Source organism: Monodelphis domestica, chromosome 1 (assembly GCF_027887165.1).
Source record: "Monodelphis domestica isolate mMonDom1 chromosome 1, mMonDom1.pri, whole genome shotgun sequence".
Lineage (NCBI taxonomy): Eukaryota > Metazoa > Chordata > Mammalia > Didelphimorphia > Didelphidae > Monodelphis > Monodelphis domestica.
Window position 1 is genome coordinate 298298077 of NC_077227.1, and position 25444 is coordinate 298323520.

Genomic DNA, 25444 nt, shown 5'->3' on the forward strand with positions numbered 1-25444 from the left:
GTGATCCTTGCAAATAAAATATTTTTACTTGCATGTTTTAGCCTATTTTCTTTAATAAGTTCTGGAAATTTATTCCTCAGAAACCTCCACCCCAATTTAAGTTCCAAACGCTTTTTTATCCACTAACTCTTCTGCATATAAACTTGTGCATGTTTTTCTCAGTTTAAAAACAAACCAATGATGTCTACTTAACCAGATGTTATCTCCATCCCCAAGAGAAGAAACAAGAGACAGGTTTTTGGTAGTTTCCATCCATATTTTGCTGCAAGGGGCAGATTGTGTATTTTCCGCTCTAATATATATTTCTAGAGGCTTCTCAATGAAAATTCAAAAGAATTTTGGAACAATGAATGTGTAGACATGACTTTGAGTATAGTTATTGAAAGTCAGATGGGAATGAGTGTCTCTCAGTGTAATTTTAATTCACATCTTTCAGATCATCAGTATAGTTAAACTTTCTAAATCAATGATGGAAAATGTATTTGCTCTCTATCATATGTAAGACCATTTATTTAGGACACAAGATGGCAGAGTAGAGGCAGCAAAAGTTCAGACCTCTAAAAACCCTTCCTCACAGATTACTGAGTGTTCCCAGGGGTCTGAAAATCAACCCTAACAACAAGACAGAGCCAAAGAATCCCCTTGCTGGACTCAAAAGTACGCCCCTCCCAAAAGCTGGAATTTGAGAAAACTCGGGATTAAGGGGAAGGAAAAAGGAAGGTGCCAGGATACACACCTCCCCACCTAGAGCACTAAGGCTCCAGTGGCAGCAGGAATCTCTGGGCAGGCAAAGGTGCTGGTCCTGAGGGAGCACCTTGCCGGCAGGGCTGTGCCAGGCTCAGAGCATCGAACACAGGTAGTGGGGAAGGAGGTGGAGAGGGAGTGCAGAGCTCTAGCCTGGTCACAACTTCATGGAGACTTGCTCCCGACTTCCAGGAGGTTTTGGCCCCAGTGCAAATCCAGCCCAATCCAGCTGAACTTAATCTCATCAAAAGTCTTCAGAGGTTAGGGAAGTTCAAGCTCCACACCCCTCCCTCAAAGACTGCTGGACTTTAATCCAAACAAAACCCGTCAGAGGACAGTGAGGCTCAAGCTCCAACACTTCTACCTCAAAGACTGCACTGAGAGATCGCCTGACAAAGTTCCAAGAGAGGAGACTGACAGAAAACCCAAACACTAAGAAAATGAGAGGAACAAGAGCACAGACAAATGCGGGGATTAAAGGGTAAAAATGGGGGAAGCTGGGCAGCTCACTGGACTGAGAGCCAGATCTAGAGATGGGAGATCCTAGGTTCCTCAGACACTTCCCAGCTGTGTGACCCTGGGCAAGTCACTTGACCCCTATGGCCTAAACCTTACCACTCTTCTCCCTTGGAACCAATACACAGTATTAACTCCAAGACGGAAGGTAAGGGTTTTAAAAAAATAAAAAAAGAAGGGGTAAGTATGAGCAAACAACAGTAAAAGAAAAAAGAATTAAAACCAACAGCTTCAATACAGACAATGAAAAAAGAGCAAATGGAACAGAGGAGGATCAACGAACATCAAGCTAAAACACAGAAACTCTAGCAAATTGGACACAGGCTTTGGAAGAACTCAAAATATAATTCAAAACACAATTAAAAGAGACTGAAGACAATTGGGAAAAGGACTTAACAACTAAGATAAGTTATCTGGAAACAAAAAATAGTGTCTTGAAAGTCAAAATCAACCAGCTTGAAAATGAGACAAAGGAGATGAAAGATGATGCAAAGACAAAACATGAGGCAAAGGAGATGAGAAATGACATAAAAAGGATGAAATATGAGGCAAAGGAGATGAGAGATAAGGTAAAGAGAATGAAAAATGAACTCCAAAGAAAATCAGACCAGAATGAGAAGGATGACCAAAAATCCAGGGATGAAATTCAATCTTCAAGAACCAGAATACAACTAGAATCAAGTGACCTCACAATGCAGCAGGACACTATAAAACAAAAACAAAAGAATGAAAAAAATTGAGGAAACTCTGAAGCATCTCATTCACAAAACAGAGGACTTAGAAAAATCATTCAAGGAGAGACAGTTTAAGTATCATTGTTCTACCAGAAGACCATGACAAAAGAAAATTCCCGGATATTATACTACAGGAAATTATCCAAGAAAACAGCCCCAATATTCTAGAACAAGAGGGAAAAGTGGAGATTGAAAGAATCCACAGATCACCTCCTGTACATAATCCCCAACTGACAACACCCAGGAATGTTATAGCCAAATTCAAGAACAATCAGACCAAGGGAAAAATATTAGAAGCTACCAAGAAGAAGTCATTCAGATACAATGGAACCACAGTGAGGATAACATAAGATCTGGCCGCATCTACACCGAAGAACCGAAAGACATGGAATATGATATTCTGGAAAGCAAGGGAACTAGGTCTACAACCAAGAATCAACTACCCAGCAAAACTGACTATATTCAACAAAATAGAAGAATTCCAAGCATTTGTACAGAAAAGACTAGACCTGAATAGAAAAAATTGATGCCCAAACACAGAACGCAAGAGAATCATCAAATGTTACTGGAAAAAAGGGAAAAAAGAAAAACAAAACAAACAAAAAAGAAACAACCTTTTTTGAGAGACCCAGTAAGTTAAATTGATATGTATCCCTACTAGAAAAGACAACATCTGTAACTCTTAAAAATTGTTATTAACACCTAGGCAGCTAGAAGAATAATACTTAGAGGGAACAGTAACAAACTGTATAGGATGAAATGACAAGATATAGCTATGTATATTGTGAATTTTAAAACTACTCCACCCTACTCAGACCATATTTTAGAAGATTTGATTTATCTATCTCCTGATTGTAAAAATGAAGACACTCTCTTTAACAGACTCAGGAATGTCTTGTAGTACTTTACATTACTCCACCCTGCTTAGACATATTTTAGGGGAAGATAAAGTTGTAATCACCTGTTTGATCAATGAAGGTACTTAGTTCTCACCTTATAGCGAAGCTAGAACTTTAAGCTAAGTCTATTTTTAGACCTTAATACAAAAAGATTTTAAGTAACTAAAAAGGTTAGATTAATCACAAAAAGGTCAAGAAACTAACAAAAGGTGAACTAAAGAAGTGTGAAGTAGCTCAAAAGATATAAACTAATCAAAGAAGGTGAGAACGAAAAGTATGAGCAGTCCTGGAGAAAGCCTTTAATGCGATTAGTAGATGTGAAATTTTAGAGGTGGAGACACAAGGGTGAAAAGTCTCTATATTTGGGATTTTTCATCTCTCAAAAACTCTTTCCCCAGAAAGTTGAATCTGGTTGATCACTTCCTGTGAGTAGCCTGTGTGCCAGTTTGATCATGGAACTCAGCCTGGAGGAGTTCACTCAGACAGCTTCCCTGAGACGGTCTCATGGTGAGTAATAAGACTGACTTCCTTTCCCCTTGGGCTCAGGGAGGCCAAGGCCTTTAACTTCTGCCTGACTCAGCCTGAGCCAGAGCATTTTAAATTAACTCTTTTTCCCTACCCTCTCTCTTCTCCTTAAATTTCCAGACTGACTTGGGAATTTATTTATTAAATTTATTGACCATTTAAATTTTAAAGTCAAACTCTAAATTCATCTTTACTATAAAGTTGATGTAAAAGTAAATGATGATACTGTAAAGTAATATGAAGATGAATTTAGAGTGAATTTAGAGAAAAAGTGTTCTAAATCTCTTATAATCAGAGTAATGCAAATAAAAAAAATCTCTGAGGTATCACCTCACACCTAGAAGATTGGCTAACAAGACAGCAGGGGAAAGTATTGAATGCTGGAGGGGATGTGGCATCATTGCTGGTGTAGTTGTGAATTGATCCAACCATTCTGGAGAGCAATTTGGAACTATGCCCAAAGGGAGATAAAACACTGCCCTTTGATCCAGCCATAGCACTGGGATTGTACCCCAAAGAGATAATAAGGAAAAAGACTTATACAAGAATACTCATAACTCCGCTCTTTGTGGTGGCAAAAAATTGGAAAATGAGGGATACCCTTCAATTGGGGAATGTCTAAACAAATTATGGTATATGTTGGTGATGGAATACTATTGTTCTCAAAGGAATAATAAAGTGGAGGAATTCCATGGGAATTGAAACAACCTCAAGGAATTGATGCAGAGTGAGAGAAGTAGAACCAGGAGAACTTTGTACACAGAGACTGATACACTGTGGTACAATCGAATATAATGAACTTCTCCATTTGTGGAAATGCAGTGATACTGAACAACTTGGAGAAATCTACGAGAAAAAATACTATCTACATACAGAGGAAAATTTGTGGGAGTAGAAGCATGGAAGAAAAACAGCTGTTTGATTACATGGGTCGAGGGGATATGATTGGGGAGGTAGACTCTAAATAAACATCGTAGTGCAAACATCAACAGCATGGAAATAGGTTCTGATCAAGGATACATGTAATAATCAGTGGAATTTCATGTGGGCTATAGGAGGGTAGGGGTAGGGAAGAGAGGAAATGAATATGATTCTTGCAACCAAGGAATAATGTTCTAAATTGACTAAATTATTTTTTTGAAAAACGACAATTTAGGGGGACCTCAGGGACCTAGATATTGTTGTTCTTAGTTAATTTAATGTATTATTTATATTTTTAATGCTGTTTTCTTCTTTGTACCACTTGCTAGACATATTGATATGCCGATATTCATATTGTTTTGTTTTTAGAGTGATAAAATCAATCACATGTTTATACACAAAAGAGTAAGTGGATAAAAAGAGACTGGAACTTAGAATGGGAGGGGAAATGTTCGAAAGATAATTATGTTCCCAGAGTTGATGAGAGAAGATAGGATCCAATATGCTGTGGATCAAAAGGTCTGTTTAGATATGGTTCATGGGGAGATATGAATAGATATTTCTAGATTTCCTTCTCTTCACCCTCCTCCTAGAGATAGCTGGATCCTGACAAGAGAAGCAAGAAGTTGGCATCAGATGCTGTGGCTCTTCTCTCTTTGGAGAGTGGGTGCAGGGCCAATTAGTTGAGCTGACTAAGATCACAGAGCAAGTTTCTGAGGCAAGATTTTATTCTATCTTTACTATAAGATCTTTAAGTCTAGTGAGTTCAGGAGTTTGTAGAAAGAGACACTGAAAATACTTCAGAGTGGGGACAAAACTAAAGTTCTACAAGAGGCTGGAAGGAAATGAATCAAAACCATAAGCTGGAAAACTTAGTGAAGAATGGAGATAACTTCTTCCTTGATAAGAGCAAAGGAGAGACACTTGTTGCTCAAGATGTTTGAGGAATGTAGGCAAGAAGAGAGAGTTCACATTGAATAATTTCAATCACTACATGGAAATTAGGCTATGTCACTGACTATAGAGATGTTTCAAGGTACACAGAGAGATTACGCAGAGAGAGGGATGAAACCATTGTAATAGGAGAGAAAAAAGATTCAAAGCAACAGGAAATGAGATAAAGAGATAAGGAAGGAGGATTTTAAGGTTCAGTGAGAACCAAGCTGAGATTATTTACCATGAGTTCATTTTTTTCTCCAGAGATCCTCAGTGGAAAAACAGTATAATACTCATAGCAGGAGGGATACTCTGGGTTAATTAATGAAATATCAATAAAGCAAAAGCTTCTAGTCTAATGTAGATGGCTTATAGGGGCCATCCAGGAAGCGTGTATTCAATTTCCCTGAAATCTTCCCATGATCTATTGCTTAGTACGTTTGGGAATAATGAACACCATTGATTCTTCTGATCATCGACAGGCAAGAGTTGAAAGGGACCAAAGATGTGTGTGAATATCTAGTCTGACCTCCTAGAAACTGATGAAACTAAGACCCATAGATTGGTAGTAACTTGTTCAATTCCATGCATTAACACAATTGGTACCAGTACCTGTTGCTCCTGAATTCTAGTCCTCTTTCGAGGATGTCAACTTAATTTTGCATTTTCTACATTGTATGACAACCTGTGTGAAATTTCTTAATACTTTATCAACCTCAGGTAGAGCTACATCCAATAAAGATTAAAAAAGTTTCTAAGTAGGTATTTTTGGCTATAATTTCTATGTGACAAATGTCTGTTTTGCATCTTTTATATGAGGAGTTGAGAATGGATCATATTCTTTTTCTCCATTCAGGTACCAACCCCAAACAAAACATGGATTCAACTAGGCAAGCTTTCCCCCTTGCTGGTATTTTCCATTTTGTATTTCCTTTTCTGAGTTCTTGACAGAATCATCCTCAAGAAGTGTATGCCAAGGATTGTAGGGAAACTGTATGCCAAGGATTGTAGGGAGAATTTTAAATTAGAAAGGTCCAAAACTTTGTAGGGAGGCAGCTGGGTGGCTCAATGGATTGAGTCAGGCCTAGAGATGGGAGGTCCTAGGATCAATTCTGGCTACAGACACTTCCCAGCTGTGTGACCCTGGGCAAGTCACTTAACCCCCATTGCCTACCTCTTACTACTCTTCTGCCTTGCAACCAATACACAGTATTGACTCCAAGATGGGAGGTAAGGGTTTTAAAAAAAGCCTTGTAGGAGTGTATGGTATCAAGAGCAAGAGGTGAAGTTGGCTAAAGAAGTGGTTAAGGATCTTTGGACTGTAATTTATAGCTTTATGGCCTACCTTCTGTTCTTTTGGGTAAGAAATCAAAATGTTTTCTAGAAAAATAAGCAGATACTGCTTTGAATTAGAGGAATGATATGACCTAACATATTGTTACAAACTATGATTCTTATAGAGATATATGGTATAGATTAGAATGAAAGAGAAGAGGCAAGAAGACTTTGTTACAATAACTAAGGTCTTTACTAGGTGGTGGTTGTGGCAGTAAAGAAGAAAAACATGAGAGAAATTAATTTCTAATCTTCAGCCTTAAATTACACTTATAATCTATCTTCTTCACTCCTAAGCATGTGCTGCTACATGGTGTTAGGAAAGTCATGTAATTACTAACTCTGTTCATTATAAATGTATATTCTTCAATTCTGAATATCATATAGATATCTTAACCTTAATATATTAAAAAAAGAACTCATTATCTTTTCTACCTAAACTCTTCTTCAAAACTTTCTAATGACTGTCAAGAATCTCAACTTCTCTGTTTTCACTGACCTCTATGTATTCAATCTATTGTCATATCTTTTCATTTCTAACATCACAACAGCATATATATCCTTCTCTCCATTTACACAACTATTACAGGGCTTCATCATATCATGCCTAGAGTATTGGAATAGACTTTGGTTGTTTCCCTGCCTCAATGCTCTTCCTTCCCCAATCCATCATATATAGGTATATATATATGGAATTTTGATAAAATAAAAGTCTGATGCTATTACACACATACAGTTTTAATGGTTTCCTATTACCTTTAGGATTAAATATAAAATCCTTTTAAAGTTATTTACAACATAGTCATTGATAGAACTAAATTCAGTGTCATTCTAGTCTAAATGTACCAACCAGAGTTGTTGCCCCATTGACCTAGCTTTTAAGTACCCAGAATCATCTCTGAATGAATAAAATAGTAAAGGGGAACGTTACTGACCCTAAATGGTTTTGAAAATTTTTTTATTTAAAATGTATTTAAAGGGAATTTTGCTTTGAGAACTTAGTGAAATGATCAGAACCAAGAGAACATTATATATAGCAAAAGTAATATTTTTGAAGGATGACTTGTGTATATCCATCTTCAGAGAAAGAACTGATAGATAGAAAGATCTGTTTGTCAAAATATGCCTTCTCTAGTGAAAGGAGGACAGAGAAGGATTGTTTAATATAACAAATTAATTAATTTTTAAAAAGGATGGGGGATTTTCAGCCTTGTTCAGGCTTCTTTGGGACCTTTCAAGTATGAAATAATAGAGTGATTCTGCTGTCATATCAGTATCCTCAACTTGCTACTGTAGAGATTTTGGGAAATTTCCCTTGGATTGGGTCTAGGACTACTTTTTGGTTGATTTCAGGTACTTCACTCTTAATTCAAGAGATATTTAATTTTGTATATCCTGCTTTATATTTTCATATGTATATTTTCTCTGGTTTGTTTTTCTATTTAGTGAAATAAATGGTTTCTTGGCTAATTGCTTTCTGTGTGCACTGTGGAATTAGTGTTTGATGAGAAGGGACATAGATATAAAACTTGGAGTCATCCTATGTGATCCTACTTTACTATGAAAAAAGTGATCAAAAGTTAACTTGAACCTGAATCTCACATCCCCTCATCTGAGGAGAGGAGAGTGGCTACTCATTCCTTTTTGGGAAGGAATAATGGTTTCCTTTTAAAATGAACAGGGGACTAAGCAGCAAGAGATGTCTATTCTTTTTTTTTTTTTAATTTTTAAAAAAAATATATTTTATTTGATCATTTCCAAGCATTATTCGTTAAAGACATAGATCATTTTCTTTTCCTCCCCCCCACCCCCCATTGCCGACATGTAAATCCACTGGGCATTAGATGTTTTCTTGATTTGAACCCATTGCTTTGTTGATAATATTTGCATTAGAGTGTTCATTTAGAGTCTCTCCTCTGTCATGTCCCCTCAACCACTGTATTCAGGCAGTTGCTTTTCCTCGGTGTTTCCACTCCCATAGTTTATCCTTTGCTTATAAATAGTGTTTTTTTCTCCTGGATCCCTGCAAATTGTTCAGGGACATTACACCGCCATTAATGGAGACGTCCATTACGTTCGATTATACCACAGTGTATTAGTCTCTGTGTACAATGTTCTCCTGGTTCTGCTCCTCTCGCTCTGCATCACTTCCTGGAGGTTCTTCCAGTCTCCATGGAACTCCTCCACTTTTATTATTCCTTTTAGCACACTAGTATTCCATCACCAACATATACCACAATTTGCTCAGCCATTCCCCAATTGATGGGAAAACCCTCATTTTCCAGTTTTTGGCCACCACAAAGAGTGCAGCTATGAATATTTTTGTACGTCTTTTTTCCATTAAGGAGATGTTTATTCTGCCTCTTTCAAAGCACACAAATCTAGCCCCTTGCCATAGGTGTGTGTGTGGGTAGTCTTTGCTACACAGGGATACTCACAATAAAAAGTAAAAGAAAGTTTTTGCCCTCAAATATTCCCACAATCTAATAGTAGAAACAACAAACAAAAGTCTGTACAAAAGGATTTAGAGATAACCCACAAAAGAAAGGCACTAAAATTAAGAACTGGGAAAGACTTCTCTCAGAAGGTAGTTGTTTTTTAGGTGAGCCTTAGAAACCACATAATGGAGAGGAGGAGGGAAAACATTCCAGTTAGGGGTGACACCTAATGAAAGTGCTTGGAATTGAGAGATGGAGAGTGTTTTATTTAAGAAATAGTAAGGTCCATTGACACTTGATCACAGAATACGTGGAAGAGAACGTCAACTTGGAAAAAGAGTCACTAAAGCAACTACAAAGAACAAGTCTTTAATCAGGGCAAGGGAGTGTGTAACTGAAAATCTTGTACATACATATTGAACTACATTTCTCAGGAGCCTACTGACTTCCTGTCCTGATGTAGACAGGAGATAAATTGGGTCGGCTTCCATGGCTAGGAGTCTTTGTTTCCTGCGTCATGACTTTGGTAAACTGGGCTGTTTGAACAGGTAGATTAGCCAAGAGCACACGGTTTCATTTTGTTACCTTTTTATTTTGTTACTTCCAGTGATTATTAATAAATCTTATAAAATAAAATATTTGAAGTTATTGTATATTAATTTTAATTTTTACAGGAGATAGGGTTTGTATGGCCACCACACAATCATAAATATACACCATTCATAGCCAGTCTTTGGGACTCTTGGAACAAAATGCACCACAAATGAGAATGTCCACCATGAGATTTCCAGTTAACTGAAGAACTTGGGGTCTTATGTAGATGGTTCTTAATGCTTATCATTCAGTCCAGGACAAGAGTCAGTTTGAGAGTTCCTTGAAAATAAGTTCCGAAGGGACAAAGGTAAATTTGGGGCTTTCATAAACCATGGTTATCAGGAGTAAGGTATAAGAAAACTGGAAGTAGGAGGAGGTCGCATTTTGAGAAGGGCTTTGAACGCAAAACAATTTTGTGTTTTGTCCTGGACATAAAAGGGAGTTTATTGAGCAGAAAGTTGTTGGGTGACATAGTCAGACCTGAATTCTAAGAACTTTGACAATATTCAGCCCAATACCTAAAAACCTTTAAAATTAATTTCTTTTTTTTAAATTAATTTCTTGAAATTAATATATTGAAATCAAAAGATGAGCTATCAATTTGTGCCATAAATTATTCATCTAATATTTTCCAAGGAAGAAACAGAAAATCATTGGGGGAGAAGGATAAGAAGAGGTATAACGGGGGGAGCTGGGTAGCTCAGTGGATTGAGAGTCAGACATAGAGACAGGAGGTCCTGGTTCGAATCTCACCTCAGACACTTCCCAGCTGTCACTTAACTCCCATTATCTAGCCCTTACTACTCTTCTGCCTTGGAACACAGTATTGATTCCAAGATGGAAGGTAAGGGTTTAAGAAAAAAAAGGAGAAGTATAACATGACCATCACTAGTAAGCAGTGTTTTGACTGGTTCTCATTATTCAGTTCTGGTTTTTGGCCTAGTTCTTTGTATTTTTTAAAACCTGTATCTGTATATTTAGTGGTATAGAGAACTCTGAAGAGGAAACTCCAGATGTCAATTCAGATCAACATTTCTGAAATTTAGAATATTAGAGAGTTTCCAGGACAATGCCAGATAAATAAAGGTCACAGGGTTGGAGTTCAACTCTTTCTTACTCTAAACCCAATTCTCTAAACAATATGTCAGTTACTGAAATTAAGTAGAATTCTTAAATTAACAATTATTCACTACCTTCCCCACCTACTAAGTTGTACAAAACTAAGATTGTCACATTCAGCAAAAGCATTTGAAATGCAGATGCTTATCTAAGTTGAGCCACAGAAACTTTTGAGGTTGACTTCTAGAATTTTATTTTTAAATGTAAATTAAAGATGTAAAATAGTATCTCTTGAGAAGAGGCAGAAAGCTTCTAAATTACTCACTGTTTTAACTATGATCTTTGAGGAAAGCTGTTATCAAAGTCTAACCATCCAGGGGAAGTTGGCATCTAACATGACAAGCAAGTCACTGGATGATGAGACATTTTATAAATCATGGGGACAAAAGACAATTCTTAACTCTTTCTAAAGATAAAGAAACTTGACAGTTTTGTTTGAGTAATAAAATTTCCTTGAGAACAAAATAAATTATTATTCTAAGAAGTCCCAGGGCAAAAATGTCCAAAAATATGAAGCTCCAAGTAAAACCCACTCTATCTCTTATATTAACTTGTAAATACATGAATAATCACTAAAACAAATCTTTGAGTAAAATAACTTTACTGTTGCCTCTTAACTCAAGGAAATCTTTCTAGACTAGTGCTTTCCAATAAGCTTAAAGGGATAATAGACCCTGGAATGTCCCTGAAAGCTGAGTTTTTCTTAAAACTCAAGTTTTGATATCTCCTCAGCTCAATATTTTAAAATATCATCTTCAGTGTCTGACATAGGTCAGGTAGTTTTCCATCTTACCATGCAATGAAGGTTTATTAAGCACATAGATAAAAGTCTTTTTTTGTTGTTGTTGTGTCTCAGCCTAGGAAAACCCCCTTCTCAGAATAATGTTTTTAAATGCCTAAAATAAATGCATATTGATTACAAAGGAAATCAATTATAGTGAAATTTATATCAAATTTTTAAGAAAGTTCATTGAATCAAGATTAAAAGTTCTAGGAACCGTGATAGACATATAGATAGATAATTAGATAGTGTGAGCAGCGTTCTAAGCACTGGATATGAATTACTAAGACAATACCTTTCCTCAACGAGTTTACATTCTATCAATGCTAGTGACATGTGCTTGAAATATAAAAAGGAGAGAAAAAATAATTAAAAAAACTGAAATAGTATATTGCACATGCAAGAAAAATATAATAAAAGAGTTTTAAAAATAAAAATATAGTTTATAATCATTGACACAGTGTCAGCTAAGAAAATATATAATGCAAGGCTTTCTCACCAAAAATGAGATCAATTTCCTCTTCATATGTGGCCATGATCCACTGTGAGTATGAGCAAATGAATTGAGCAAGGTAACATTTTTCATTGTTAAAGAACAATAGTACAAATATGTAGGAATCATTATCTCCAAAATTCTCAATAGCTCAATTAGTTACAATAGCAAATAAACACACTATTATATTTCATATAACTTGCTCTATGGCATTTTTAAAAGCCTATGAACCGATGGATATTCATCACAGGTTTTTACAAACATAACAAATCTTTCAACCTTGGTATTTAAAACTTATTTTGGGTTAATAACATCATCAAGAAATCTAGATATCATTCCGGTGGAAGTAAAGTAGTGAGCTGAAGAGTTATAAATGAGGGGTGCTCCTTTTTTTGGGATAGAAATGCTTTTTAGGGATAGAAATGCCCTGAGATCAACTGCCCAACTTCCATTCACATGTGGGAAGGTTGGGGTTTAAACTGTATTTCACTTCATTTTCTAGAATGGGCCTTACACCGCTTGTTAGGGGCAGGCAAAAATGACCAGAGATTATTAAAAAAAAATTCTAAAAATTATTTCTGGAAAACCCTTAAGATCAGTTGAGATATTTAGCACATTAAATTTTCCAAAGGTTGTTATACAATTGTAACAAGTTCTGATGAAGTCCATCTATCCTCTATGTGACAATTTACAAAGGCAAAACTAAAAAGACTATTTTCATATCGAGGATTAATTACAATGATATTTGTTCAATATGGTTATAGGGGAAAAGCAACAGAATTTAACAGTAGTTAAAACAGTACATTAAAATGATTCAGTGTAACAGAATAATATTGAATGCAGTAATATATGAACTTAAAATCCAAGAGTTAAATCTTAAACAAAGCAAACAGTAAAATGCAATAGAATACAGAGATTTTAATTGGAGTCTGAAATGCCTTAAAAATATAACCTCCAATCTCTTTAAAGTTCCTAGGGTTTTTATCCATTTAGATGCTTATTGTCGGAAGGCAGGAAATTGGTCATGGTTAAGCAATGGGGGTTATGCGATCTGTCCAAGGCCACACCATGAGGAAGTGTCTGAGGCCAGATTTTAACCCAGGACTTCCCCTCTCTAGGCCTGGCTCACAGTTCACTGAGCTGCAGAGTTTCCTCCTCAGAGTAAGAGTGGATTTTAGGAATTTCAAATTTTGTTAAAAAGGGAGCTGAATTTTCCCCTGACATGCGGGTGAAATCAATAAAAGGATCAATGCAATTAAAAGATATCCTTGTAAAATAGCCATGCTTTTAAGTTCTTGTTTGGAAAAACCTTTCTTCTTTCCCTCTTCTCTCTCCCCTCCTATGATCTGACACCCCTGTTTTTTTACCAGCTGGTAGAAATGAATCCTGGGAGATGAGTGATCTGCTCTAAGGCTAGAGTCTGCTGGGCAGGTGGGTCACCAGGTGATTGTGATCTGGGTCAAACAGGGACCAGGTGAGTGAGAGAAAGACCAGGAGCAGTAGCCAGGGGGGCAGGAGTGGGCAGCCGGGGTGGGCAGGTGAGCTGCAATCTGGGTCGAACAGCAAACTGGTATGGAGCAGATGGCTGCAGGCAGGAATGCACTCAGGCAGGCAGGGAAAAACGACTGAGCCAAGCCTGGTGGGAGGGAAGGGCTCAAGAAAGTTCAAAGCAGAGTTTTCTAAAAAAGCATCTTGGAGAAACATGGCTTAAAAAAACAAACAATCTAGGTTATCCTTTAAAAAAAATTGAGAGTCTTTTATCCCATTAGGTCACCAACTGTAACAGTTAAAATTCAAATGTTATGATAAAATTTAGGGGGAAACCGAGGCAGGTAGAAATTAGTTTCTTGCTGCAAGGAGTATTATATTTTTAGTTTTATTAAAGGTTGAGAATTTGAGAATATACAAGTAAGAGAAGCACTGCTAGGTGGACTGAGAGATCTATTTTAATCTCACCTGCATCATGAAAGAGCCCTCTGCTTGCAAGCAGAAACAGGAAAAGAGACCTTCAGTAGGGGGAGAACTCCTTTAAATAATAATTTTTGATCTCATCCAGGTGAGAATTCAGTAAGATTACAAAGCATTCTGGGAAGTGAGCAAGGACTTCTGGGGACTGGAGTCCTGGGTTCAAGTCTCCATTTTAAAGGTCTCATGGGGGAATGAATAAATGGAGATTATGAACCCTAGACTTAATTACCCAGAAGTCCTTGGTATTTCCCAGAATTCCCTATTGGTGAGATCACAATTGGTATTTAACTGATAGTAATACCTCCCACACTCTCTTTTTTTGCAAATGATGCAGCTAGTATAGTGGTAAGTTAAGTGCAGGGATTTTAAATGGGCTAATCAGTCATGAGCACTTGAGCACCATGAGCACATGGTTTCTATTTTTGTATCCTTGATTTCTAATGATCCTTAATAAAGCTTAATAAAATAAAAAACCTCATAAAACATACTATTTTTATTAGTAGTAATATAATTTAATTTTTATACTTCTAAAAGTGGTAATTTTCTTCCTAGGATTCACACATTTCTGAGTGTGTGAATTCTTTTTTTCTTTTAAACCCTTACCTTCCATCTTGGAGTCAATACTGTGTATTGGTTGCAAGGCAGAAGAGTAGTAAGAGGTAGGCAATGGGGGTCAAGTGACTTGCCCAGGGTCACACAGCTGGGAAGTGTCTGTAGCCAGATTTGAACCTAGGACCGCCCATCGCTGGGCCTGGCTCTCAATCCACTGAGCTACCCAGCTGCCCCTGAGTGTGTGAATTCTTAAAAGAATCCAAAAGTTTATTCATGTTTGAGTTAGAAAAAAGGGTAGAACTCTCCAAGTATCTCACTGGCTTCTCACCTAGCATTAAGTAGAGTGTAAATACACTAAGTGGTTTGAGAGCTCCTCCACCTAGTTCAAGCTTGTGTTGATTCATTCAAAAGGTAAATAAAGGAGAATTAATGCTATCTTCACAATCTAGTGAGTTACTTGAGTTAGTGTTAACCAAAGTTTTAATTACAACTAGGCAAAGAGAATATTCCCTTTTCTCAAGTGTAAACTCAGACTAGATAAAGAGAACCAAGAATTTCCTTTCACAATCCCCTTTTGATTCTTTGAGAGACTAGTCTCTTCAATGAATCATTTTACATAACAATCTTGTATCTCTAAAGATACTAAACTAACGGTCCATACAATATTCAATAGTGAGAAATAATAGGGAAATAACAGAGATAGAGAGATAGAGAAAGCAAACCGATGTTTGCTAGGCACATTGACAATAAGCCAATTGGGGGGGGCAACCTATGTGGCATACAAGTTTACATTCAAAATACTTGTATTCAACACCCACAGTTCAATTACTTATACTCTAAAGTTTGTGCTGGATCTTCTGATGCTGTGGAGGTTTTCTTCAGGAATCTTCATGGTGCCTTCTTCAAACAATTCATTGTCTAGATTCAAAGAGTATTTGAGCTCTTTTTCCTGAAATGTTTCTCAAAAGATTTTTTTTAGTTTTATGGCAATTATACAATTCCCTTTAAGGTCCCCCCTGAAAAGTGTGGTGACCAACATTTGGATCAACTTGGGTTATATGATTGAGTTATGGGTATAGTCGATAAGTTTCAATAGGAGATTCTTTCTTTACATGTGAGCAGTTTCCAGTTCTTGGTCATTACCAGGAGAACTGCTATAAATATTTTAGAGCATATAGGTTCTTTTCTTTATTACATGATAGATAACTTTAGGAAATAAACTGTACAGTGGTTTTTCTAGGACAAAAGGTTGGTCTGGAGGCTGGAGATAAGCCTGTGCCTGAACACAAAGGCATACTTGGTTTTATAATTCTTTGGCATAATTGCAGATTGTTCTCCAAAATTGTTGGATCAGTTCACAGTTCCATCATATTAGTATCCCCATTTTTCCACATCGATTCCAACAGTTGTAATTTTGCCCTTTTATATTTTAGCCAATTTGATCAATGTGTATTGATATCTGAGTAGATTTAATGTGCATTTTCTAAATAATGATTTCAAGCTTTATATAACTATATATGACAAAGTTTTATATAACTGATTTTCTTATAAAATAAACTCTCTGTTCTCGTTCATTTTTCTGCCATGAGTTACCCAGGTAACTCCCTCCTTCTTTTGCAAATGTTAAATTTAAATGTTAAATTTAATAGTAAATTTAACAGTTTTCTTATAAATTTGACAAAGTGGTCTATAATTTTTAGATACAAGACTTCTATTTGAGAAACTGTCTATTAAATTTTCCCCCATTTAATTTTTTGCACAAATCCAATTTAATTTAATGTATTCAAAATGATCTATTTTACATCTTATAATGCTTTCTATCTCTTGTTTATTCAAAAATTCTTTTCTTCTTCATAAATCTAATAGGTAATCTATTCCTTGTTTTTTCTAATTTGCTGAGAATTCCTTTTTTGACTAGGTCCCATATCTATCTTGATCTTATCTTGGTGGATGTAAAATATTGATCTATATTTAATTTCTACTAGACTACTTTCTAATTTTTCTCAGCAATTTTTACCAAATAATGAATTCCTATCCCCCAAAATCTGAATACTTAATTTTGTCAAACACAAGATTACTACAATATTTTATAGCTTTTTTTATATGTAGTATGTCTGTTATGTTCCTCTGATAGATCTACTTTTCTATTCTGTCATCAGCAAATAGTTTTAATAATTTTTGCTTTATAATATAGTTTAAGACGGATACTATTACATCATCTTCATATTTTATTCATTAAGTCTTTTGATATTTTGACTTTTTTCCAAATGAATTTTATTTTTTTCAAGTAAATTCATTTAGGTAGGATTGTAATTTAAATTATGTTGACTCTGCCAACCCATGAATAATTTACTATTTTTTCAATTATGTAAATCTGAATTTATTTGTATAAAAATTATAGTTACATTATTTTAGTTTCTGCATTTCTTTTGGCAGATTTCCTTGTTGGTATTTTACTCTATCATTATTTTAGATGGTTTATCTCTCATTATCTCTTTTTTTGCAGAACTTTGTTGGTGATATGCAGACACGCTAATTTATGTGGGATTATTTTATATACTGTTACTTTCCTAGAATCATTTTTTCGATAATTTTTGGTTGAATCTCTAGGATTTTCTGTATGTACCATCATATCCTCTCAGAAAGGAGACATTTTTACTTTCTCTGCCTATTCTGATTCTTTCAGTTTCTTTTTTCCTCTTATTTCTGTTAACTAACATTTATCATATACTTTTAAATACTATCGATGATAATGAACAGTGTTGTTTTACTCCTGTTATTATAGGGTAGGCTTCTAGATTGTCCCCATTATAGATAATATCCATTTATACATATGTTTTAATCTGTTTCCAAGGATTGTTGGTTTAACCTTTGCAACATCACTCAAACATCCACTTACTCTCCTTAGCCAGTGCTATCTCTATAAGGCAGATCTTCATCACCTTATACCTGGACTATTGTAATAGGCTACTGATAGGTCTGCCTGTCTCAGGTCAGTTATTTCCCAGGTCTCTCTTGCATGCTCATCTATTTTCCGTTTAGCCACAAATGCTTTTTTTTTAAAGTGCAGATTGATCATGTTACTCCCCTGAACTCCATACTCAATAAATTCCAGTGGCTTCCTTTTGGCTCCATGATCAAGTGCAAAATGTTATTTAAAAAAAATCAAAGCCCTTCATAATGTGGCTTTCTCTTACCTTTCCAGTCTTCTTACAACTTACTTCCTAAAGTTTCTATTTATGCTTACATGCATTAATATTGGTGTCAGCCATTCCATAAATAACACAATTTATCTCTCTGGGCATTTTCTCCAGCTTTTCTCCATATTTGTAATGTTTTCTCTCTCCTTTTGTCTATCTAATGATCTCCCTGTCTTCCTAGTACTCCTTTTCTTCTATTATTCATATTTTAATGGAAGCCTTGCTCAATCCCACTTAATTCTAGTGCCTTCCCTTTAATTATTGCTGAGATATGCTGCATACAGCTTGCTTTTTATAGATTTGCTTATATATCCCTCATTAAATTGTAAGATCCTTTCTTTGTCTCCTTTTATATCTCTAATGATTAACAAAATGTCCAAAATGTAGTAAATGTTTAATAAATATTTACTGATTCATTGAATTGTTTGAAGAAGAATGAGAACTGAGAAAAAAATTTTAAGGATGGGGAGATATGAGTATGTTTGTAGATAGGAAAGGATACAGTAAATAGATCAAAGAAATTCATAAGAATGAAGGGACTCTACAGTAGGGCACAGCATTGAAGGTATGGTGGGATTTGGGCATTTCCACACTATAAGGGAGTGAAAAAGTTCCTACCCAAATGTGAGCTGATGTAGCCTCCCCCCCTCCCCATCTATGGTGCCAGAGTCAGAGCCAGTATGCACCGGAATCAGTGAGAGAGCGATGGGCACCTCTGGAGTGAGCAAGGGCCACATCTAGGTCCTTGGGAGCTGACTAAGACCACCAAGGTTCTACCCCTGAGAGCAGCTATAACTGAAATCCCGGCGGACTGAGGAGTGCAGACCATGGGCTCTCTCTCGGGAAGGAGGCTCAGAGAAGGGCAGCGAAAAGCAGAAGCTGCAGAGATTTGAGAACTTGCCTCAGGCAAAATCCTTGCTCCTTGACTCTATACACAGAGAGCTGCCCATCTCCCTCAGCTTTCTGAGTAAAAAGGGGGGAAAAACCTCCACAGTGATGGCAAATTTTGCCCAGGAGCTATAACCTCCTTCCACAAAAAAGAAAAAACAAATAAATAAATAAAAAGAAGACATCAACCCTAGAAAATTTTTACGGAGGAAAAACCCAGACTACAAAGGAAATATAGGAGGAAATTCAAACAAAGCGGAAATCTTCAAAAAAAAATGGAAATTGTCCACAAGCTCTTGAAGAACTTAAATCGGAGCTTATCAAAAAGATGGAAGCCTTCTGGCAAGGAAAGTGGGAAATAGTTCAAAGAGAAAATAACTGTTTGAGGGACAATCACTCCCAATTGGAGAAACAGCTGGAAGTCACGAAAAGCAGGAACACCAAACTGTAAAGGAAATTCAAAAGATTATAGCAGAAAATCAAAAGATTAAAGCAGAAAACGAAAAGATTATAACAGAAAACCAGACCTTAAGGACGAGATTTGGGCAACTGGAAACCAATGATCTTGCAAAACAGCAAGAATTAATAAAGCAAAGTCAAAATACTGACAAAATAGAAGAGAACATAAAATATCTCACCGAGAAGATGACAGATCAGGAAAACAGCATGGCGAGACAATTTGAGAATCATTGGTCTACCTGAAAGCCAGAAATAAACAGAAATCTTGACATCATACTACAAGAAATCCAAAAGATCAGGAGGATATTTGCATTTGAAATCAACTTTCAAATCAATTTGAAAACAATGTGGTAGAATCCAAATCATATGTAGAGAAGTTGGCCTTTTTAAGTTCAGAAGTTGCCTCATTGTTGGACAATGGGAAAAAGAAGAGAAAATCAGTTAATATCAATAGGTTTTATGAAATATGAAAGTGAAAAGAGAGAGCTCCCATCAATTGACTTCAGTTTGTTCCATGAAGTTGTTGCTTTTTTTGGTCTTTTGCTTTCTAAGACAAATGACATTACAAGGCTAAGACCTTGACTTTTAAAAAAACCCTTACTTTCTATCTTAACATTAAGACCATGTATTTAAGGAAGAAGAGTGATAAGTGCTAGGCAATGGGGGATTAAGTGACTTGCCCAGAGTCACACAGCTGGGAAATGTCTGAAGTCAGATTTGAACCTAGGACCTCCCATCTCTAGGCCTGGCTCTCAATCCACTGAGCTACCCAGCTGCCCGATTCTTGGCTTTCTTAAGACTTAAGAAAGAACTGATGGAGTCTAAATATTGATCAAAACATACCATTTTCTCTGTTTTTTCATGTTTTTTTCTATGTTTCCTTTCATAACATGACTGAAATGGAAATATATTTTGAGTGACTGGATATGTATCAAATTGGTTTTCTTTGCAGGGAGGGGAAAGAGGAGAGAGAACTTGTTTTAAAGGTATATTAAAAATCATTTTTACAATTGTAGAAAAAAATAAAATGCATGCATCATTTTCACACCATGACTTTCCCCATCATAGTTTTGATTTATCATAGGTCAGTATAAGAATTTAAGTGGAAATTTGGGGGGAGTTTTGTGGAAGCCACAGATGACACATGAAGACCAGCAGATGACACAGAAAACATTTTGAAACTTAGACATACATAAACTGTCTATATAGTATTTGTAGGATTCCAGGAAGAATCTCTCGGCTGAGCCACAAAGGGCTCATCTCTGCTCTGGTCAGACAACATTCCAATGCATGATTTATGAGCAGACCATGTGGTCTTTGTTCTGGGAGTTTGAAAAGAGTGGGCTGAACTTACCATGCCTCTAGTTGATATGTCATTGATAGGCCATCATTGATATGTCAAGCCAATGTAAATCCACTGTGTGCTGTTGCATATTCATTATTACCTCTTACCTGATTACCTCAATAAAGACAGGATCTGGCGGGACCCTCTCTCTGTTCCTCTTCTTTCTTTCTTCTCTCTCTTTCCAACTTGCCTGCTAGCCATATGGAAGGCTCCTGCTATGGAGCTCCATAGGCTTCTTTCTTTATTCTATTATTCCTTCTCACCTCACACCTGATTCCTAATCCTATCTAAGAATTCTACTTTCCATGCATTCTTGACTAATTTTTATCTTTCTTCCCTAAAGGCCCTACAGAGAAAGATAACAGGAGCATGTGCCCGTTTCCTTCCTGCAATCTGATCTGTATGTGTCTGTCTCAGTTTACTGCTAATGTCTTTGATCTCTGGCTTCGTTCTCCTCCTTAAAATCATAATTCCTTCAGTTATTCCTTTTATGCAGAAGCTGCTGGAAGGCTCTCTGTAGTATTATATAATGTCAATATATTTTATTTTTAATACCATAAATATATATTTCTTTAAAGTTAAAATAAGTAAAAAGTCAGTTTGTGAAAAGAATATGAAAACCACAGATAACACACCTACATATAGCCTCTGACAAAATGCTTAACTGACATTTTATCAAAAAAGATATTGTAAATATCTCATGAAAGAAAAAAAAGAAAAAAATTCAGACCTCTCTGGTATGAAGGGAGGGCCAAAAATTTTAATGAGTATTTTCCAGATTGAAGAAACATGGGATCCCCATTTTATGGTGTGTAATTAGAAACTTTGTACCTTTGAATTGCATTGCCCAGCATCCCATTCTCCTCCTGTTGGTATAAATTCTCCCTTTTTTCCACCTAGAGTCCTCTTTCCTTCCTGTAGCAGCTTTGGTGGAATAGGCCCCTTTGAGCAGATAGATTAGCATGGACATAATAAATCTTAAAAAATATATTTGGAGTTATTGCATACAAATTTTAATTTAGTTATATGGCAACCAGTGAAGTTGGAAAAATAATTCAAAAAATTTTTAATATAGTCTTTTTAGGGAGTAGATAAATTTTGCAAAGCTGTGTTTCTCTCCTGCCGTTTCTGGTACTCTGCTACTGCCAGGTTTTTTCCACATTTTTCACTGGCTGCCCCATCTACCTGGCTTTCATTTGAGTGACTTAGCCAGGGGTTCCTGGAAGAGAAGGGATAAGCCACTTCTCAAGCCCATCTGCTTCAGCCAGCATTCCTCAATGCTGCAAATCCTGTTTCCTGCTACTAAATCCCTCGGTGGTCCCAGTCAGTAGTCACCTACTGCTGCTGCTGCTGCTGATTGTGGTCTCTCTCTAGAGGCTTGGAAAGTATAAATCCCTCTTTCTCTTACATTGCTGACAGCTGAGTGCTTACTTGCTGCTTACTTTGGAAGCCTTGTTGTGTTTCCCTTATGTAATCTCCCTTAACTCCCTGTCCACAATGCAGCATTTTACCTCTGGGGAAGGGTAAGGAAGGTTACTCTTCCAAACAGGAAGTAGAATTGCAAGCATGATTCACTACCTGAAAGAGCAGTACATTGCCTATCTCAAACAGCTCCTAGTTTAAGATGTCTTTTCTTGCTATAGTTCTTGGGTTTACATGGCCTTGCCACTGCAGAGAGATTCACCACCTTATACCCCCTGACCATATTGACCTGCCCAGTCTCTACAATACATCCAATATGGGAATCCTCCACACTATGTTCAGCTTCAAATTCTCCCTCACTATAGGAGTTGTGACAAAAGGAACTTAAATGGATAAGGTTCCTAGGGAGAGGAAGGAACCTTAAAGAGCCTGGAGGTGCATTTTTAAACCTTTTCAGACTCCAGTGTTTTATGGAAGTCTCTGTATCAGAATGCGGAAAAAGGACTCTTGAATTCAGTGCCTGTATCCTTTCATGCTTATTGTATTTTGCTGATTGTTTGCTTTAAGATTTAATTTTGTTTTTAAGATTATATTTTAATCTGATCAATACTCTTCTGTTACACTGAATCATTGTCAGCTACTGTTTTTTGGCTATTAGATATATTCTGTTATAAAATCTATTGGGAATCAACTGAGAAAAGAAAGACGGGAGTCTCAATCGTGATATCTGACAAAGCCAAGATAAAAATAGATCTAGTCAAAAGAGATAGGGTAATTACATCCTGATAAAAGGCAGTATAGACAATGAGGAAATATCAGTACTTAACTTGTAGTCACCAAATGGCATAGCATCCAGATTTCTAAAGGAGAAACTAGTGGAGCTCAAGGATGAAATAGATAGAAAAACTATACTAGTGGGACATTTGAACCTTCCTCTATCAGAACTAGATCAATCAAACCAAAAAAATAAGAAAAAATAAGAGAAGTGAATGAAATCTTAGAAAAATTAGAGTCAGTAGATATGTGGAGAAAAATAAAAAGGGACAAAGAGGAATACACCTTTTCAGCAGCACATGATACATTCACAAAGATTGACCATGTGCTAGGGCATAAAACCATTGCAAACAAGTGCAAAAGAGCAGAAACTATAAATGCAACCTTTTCAGAACAAAATGCAATAAAAATAATAATTAGTAAGAGTACGTAGAGAAGCAAATCAAAATTAATTGGAAATTAAATAATGTGATTCTCCAAAATTGATTCAAGAACAAATCATAGAAACAATTAATAACATAATTGAAGAAAATGACAATGATGAAACATCCTTTCAAAATCTATAGAATGAAGCTAAAGAAGTACTTAAGGGAAAATTTATATCCTTATGTTAATAAATTAGAGGCGGCAGAGGTCAATGAATTGAGCATGCAAATTTAAAAACTAGAAAGTGAACAAATTAAAAATCGCCAGTTGAAAACTAAATTAGACATCCAAAAAATTAAAGGAGAAATTAATAAAATTGAAAGTACACGAACTATATATTTAATAAATGCGATTAGAAGCTGGTACTTTGAAAAAACAAAAAAATAGACAAAGTACTGGTAAATCTCATTTACAAAAAGGAAAGAAGAAAACCAAACTGACCGTATCCAAGATGAAAAGGGAGACCTCACCTCTAACAAAGAGAAAATTAAGGCAATCATTAAAAACTATTTTGCCCAATTATATGGCAATAAATATGGCAATCTGGGTGATATGGATGAATATTTACAAAAATATAAATTACCTAGACTAACAGAAGAAGAAATAGATTTCTTAAATAATCCCATATCAGAAAATGAAATCCAACAAGCCATCAAAGAACTTCCTAAGAAAAAATCCCCAGGGCCTGATGGATTCACCAGTGAATTCTATCAAGCTTTCACAGAACAACTAATCCCAATATTATGCATCCCAATATTATGCAAACTATTTGACATAATACACAGACAAGTTCTACCAAATTCCTTTTATGATATAAATATGGTACTGATTCCAAAGCCAGGCAGATAAAAAACAGAGAAAGAAAACTGTAGACCAATCTCCTTAATGAACATAGATACAGAAATCTTAAATAGGATACTATCAAAAGACGCCAGCAAGTGATCACGAGGGTTATTCATTATGATCATGTAGGGTTTTTACCAGGAATGCAAGGATGGTTCAATATCAGGAAAACAATCCACATAATTGACCATATCAACAAGCAAAGCAACAAAAATCACATGATTATCTCAATAGATGGACAAAATCCTTTGACCACATTCCTATTGAAAACACTAGAAAGTATAGAAATAGAAGGGCTTTTCCTAAAAATAACAAACAGTATATATTTAAAATCATCAGCAAACATCATCTGCAATGGGGATAAACTAGAAGCCTTCCCAATAAGATCAGGAGTGAAACAAGGATGCCCATTATCACCTCTATTATTTAATTAACATTATACTAGAAACACTAGCAATAGCAATTAGAGAAGAAAAAGAAATTTAAGGTATTAAAATAGGAAATGAGGAGACCATGTTAGAGAATCCACTAAAAAGCTAATGGAAATAATGAACAATTTTATCAAAGTGACAAGATACAAAATAAAACCTTTTTACCATTTCTATATAATTCTAGCACATCCTAGCAGCAAAAGTTAGAAAGAGAACGTCCCTATAACATCACCATAGACAGTACAAAATACTTAGGAATCTATCTGCCCAGTCAAATGCAGAAACTATATGACTGAAACTACAAAACACTACCCATTCAATTAAAACTAGACCTAAATAATTAGAAAAACATTAATTGCTTATGGCTAGCATGAGCTAACCTAATAAAAATGATAATCATACCCAAAGTAATTTACTTATTTGGTGCCATACCCATCAAACTACAAAAAAAAACTTTTTTTAATTACAGAATTAGAAAAGACAATAACAAAGTTTATTTTGAAGAACAAAAGATGAAGAATATCATAGTAAATAATGAAAAACAATGTGAAGGAAGGAGGTGTAGCAGTACCAAATCTTAGACTGTACTATAAAGCAGTAATCATCATAACCATATGGTACTGGTTAAGAGACAGAAGGGAGGATCAGTGGAATAGACTTGGGGTAAGTGACTTCAGTAAGATCCCAGCTTTTAGGACAAAAATGCAGTATTTTACAAAAACAGCTGGAAAAATTTGGATAATGGTATGGGAAAGATTAGGTTTAGGGCAAAATCTCCGACCCTATATGCAGATTAAACTCAGAATGGGTGAATGACTTGAACATAAAAAAGGGAACAATAAGTAAATTTGGTTAACCCAGAATAGTATATTTGTCAGATCTTTGAGAAGGAAGAGATCAAGAAGAGTTAGAAAAAAATTACAAAATAAATAATTTTTATTAAAAAGCTTTTATACAAACAAAATCAATGCAACCAAAATTAGAAGGAAAGCAACAAATTGGGAAACAATCTTTATAGCAAAAACCTCTGATAAAGATCTAATCACTCACATTTAAAAGCACTAAGTCAATTGTACAAAAAAAAGATCAAGCCTTTCCCCA

The 25444-nt window shown here is 35.8% G+C and overlaps 1 long non-coding RNA gene across 1 annotated transcript in view; it reads left to right on the forward strand.

Moving 5' to 3' along the window:
- Window positions 1–2011: 2011 nt before the first annotated feature.
- The window catches only part of LOC103105748 (uncharacterized), a 67218-nt gene continuing 43785 nt past the window's right edge, over window positions 2012–25444 (forward strand). The window contains exons 1-2 of the long non-coding RNA XR_008915033.1: window positions 2012–2625; window positions 3292–3400. This is a non-coding gene — a long non-coding RNA (uncharacterized LOC103105748). The remainder of the gene's footprint in view (window positions 2626–3291; window positions 3401–25444) is intronic.